The sequence below is a fragment of the Corvus brachyrhynchos genome, unplaced genomic scaffold, assembly GCF_000691975.1.
Source record: "Corvus brachyrhynchos isolate BGI_N302 unplaced genomic scaffold, ASM69197v1 scaffold550, whole genome shotgun sequence".
In the NCBI taxonomy this organism is placed as follows: Eukaryota; Metazoa; Chordata; class Aves; order Passeriformes; family Corvidae; genus Corvus; species Corvus brachyrhynchos.
In genome coordinates, this window is record NW_008235753.1 from 2846 (window position 1) to 5904 (window position 3059).

Below are 3059 nucleotides of genomic sequence, written 5' to 3' on the forward strand. Positions count from 1 at the left end.
TTTTTGGACTGTCTTGAGACAAGGGAATTGGCAGACATCTTTGATTGGCTGTCTGCCCATTTAGATCGAGTGAAGGCAGTGTTAGGGTGAGAGGGTAGCACACAGGTTCGTGTCCTGCAGCAGCATGTGGTGGCCCCCGAGCACTGGGAAGTGACAAAGCAGCGCTGGACCCGCAAACATTCTGAGAGGTTTGCTTCTCTTAAGCATCATAACTGGGTCTCACGCAATGTTGACGGCAATCCAAAAGAGACAAAACGTGGGTCACCCTAGCTAATTTAATGGAGCAAGACTATGTGTCTGAGCCTGGCCATGCCAGGGGACCCATTTCGCACCTGCTTAATTGGGGTCCCATATTTTAACCCGCAAGACTTCCGAGGGATGCTAGACAACAGCTCCCTGTTAGGGAACGCCACAAACAATGGCAAGTGTTCAGGGCTGACTGGACTCAAGCCTGCGCAGTAGCATGCCTGCTGGCAAGGTGCATTCTTGAAAAGCATCAATGTCACCATGGGAACACCAGAAGAGTTAGATCTACTGGGTTCCACAAACCAAACTGGGGATGGTTACATGACATTCGAGTTGCCCACCACCGAAACCAGGGTGTGGCGTTCAGTCCATGAGCTAAAATGTGAAAGGACTGAAGACCCCGTCTTTTGGAGTTGTAGTACAATTTGGCTAGCATGTATGTTTGTACCTGGTGCTTCAGCAGCTAGGGTGCATGCAACATTACATAAACTTGCTTGCTGGGCAAGGGATGAGCTAAACATAACTTCGCCGATGCTTGATGAGCTAAGCGCAGATGTTACTAATGTTAGACATGCAGTATTACAAAATCGAGCAGCCATTGATTTTCCACTATTAGCCCACAGCCACGGCTGTGAAGATTTCCAAGGTATGCGCTGTATGAATCTTTCTGACCACTCTGTCTCAATTCACAAGCACCTCTCCGACCTCCAGAGGGGCCTGCATAACCTTCAGGAGACAGACGACCCTATTGGAGATTGGCTTAAGAGGCTGGGTATTGCTGTGATTTTCCACTATTAGCCCACAGCCACGGCTGTGAAGATTTCCAAGGTATGCGCTGTATGAATCTTTCTGACCACTCTGTCTCAATTCACAAGCACCTCTCCGACCTTCAGAGGGGCCTGCACAACCTTCGGGAGACAGACGACCCTATTGGAGATTGGCTTAAGGGTCTGGGTATCACCGGATGGCTGCGTACCTTGGTAGTAGAAGGCTGCCGATTGCGATTTGTAGTTATATTAGGCTTAATAATATTTGGGTGCATTTTTTCTGGCATTAAAGCGGGGCTGTGAAAGATCATCGACCAGGCCTGGGCTGCCCAAAAAGAAAATGGGGGATATGTAGAGGGATTCCTTGTGGAACAGGGGCATATGATACCCCTGCAAAGATTGGACAACCCAGGGTTGCTGAGGAAAAACCCCTGAACTGGCCCCTGGCTGCAGGCAAGCCTGGAAGACACCTGGCTGCAGACAGCCTTGAAAGTCCTTGGCAAAGTTATACACTGGTCAGCTCCCCCGCGGATTAGGGGCTGTCTAGAGGGACTGGGCGTGAATCTTTGGAAAAGTAGATATAAGCTTGTATAGGTAAACAATAAAGTGGAGAACGATGCTCAAATCATATCAGTGTATGTGTCGTTTATCTGGCCAGCTCTTCAGTACTCGAGGCCCCAAAACAAAGTGACAGTGAAGCAATGGTTATCACATTTAGGTGTGATTTTGCTGCTTGCAGTCTCCTTGCTCTCAATCTGCTTTATCTTCAATGCCGGGATGTTTGACATTCTTAGAAAAGAGAAAAGAAACAAACTTCCTCAAAAAAAAGTGAAAAATATGTCTGAGTGAAACACGTTAATTGCATTAACTTATTCAAGTGGAGTTTTAGCTTTTCTTCTATGAAGTGCTTGTTGCACCACTTTTGTTGTTTCCTACAGGTTTTCAGTGGGGTTTCCTCCAATTGATTCTTCAGCGGAGAGAGTGAGACTGCTTTTAAATGTTTTGCAAGAGTTACAGTCTGTGAATCAGGCATTTGAGTTGCTTTTTCTTTTTTTTTTTCACTGGGCACTCAGGACAGGCATTTTCCCCTAAAGTTTCTCCCACAATAAATCACAGACTGGTAGGGGGGTTCCCCACAAGATAGGAGCTCCGGATTGGCTTTAGGACTGAAACCTGCTAATTTTGGCAACACAAGAGGCACAGGGGCGTGGGTCCCCTCCAAACAGGAGCCTTTCAGATCCGCACGAGCACCACATAACAGGAGCCTTACAGCTCCACACAAAACACCAAGCAGAAAAGGGAACTAAATACTCAAATCTATTAACCACAATATCCACAATTCCTACATCTTCTGCCATCACCTTTGCCTTTGCTTTTGCCTTTTCCTCATCCCTTCTTACATACACTTGCTGTACTTTTCTAACCAGTTCCTCTCGAATCTCTCACTATTCTCTGCCACTTTCCCCTCACTCTAACATTATCTACACCTTCATTTTCTGCTAAGTTCTTTATTCCTGCTCTTTCTAGTCTGATACCAAGCTCTCTCCTCTGGCAGCTTGGACACCACCCACTCCTTCTAGTAGAAGTACAATATCACTTTCTCTCACAATTCTTTCCCAGTTTTCTTCCCGAACCTCCCAAACCTCAGGTACCAAATGCGACTTCCCGCACACAAACTTAAAATCTCAGGCTCAAAATCAACTTCACTAGAGTGCCTCCGATAACACTGAAAGCATAAGCTCTGCTACCTGGCAGAAGAACAGTACCACTTCTTCTTACAAATTTTACCCTGTATTAGTACCCACGCAACATGCCACCCTCTTGCTGAACGAAAAATTCTAATGCATCCACAAAAACAAGTTATTCCATGTATTCTTTCAAAACCTAAATCCTCTGCCACTGGTTGTTCCCAATCTAAAGCTACTAATCTTCCTGCAGAGGTTCTATATATTCCCTCTTGTAGCGGGTTGGGTTTGTAACCGGGTGGAAACACCAATTTAGTGTAGTGGTTTGGTCCAAGATACTCATTACTGTTTATCTTCTGTG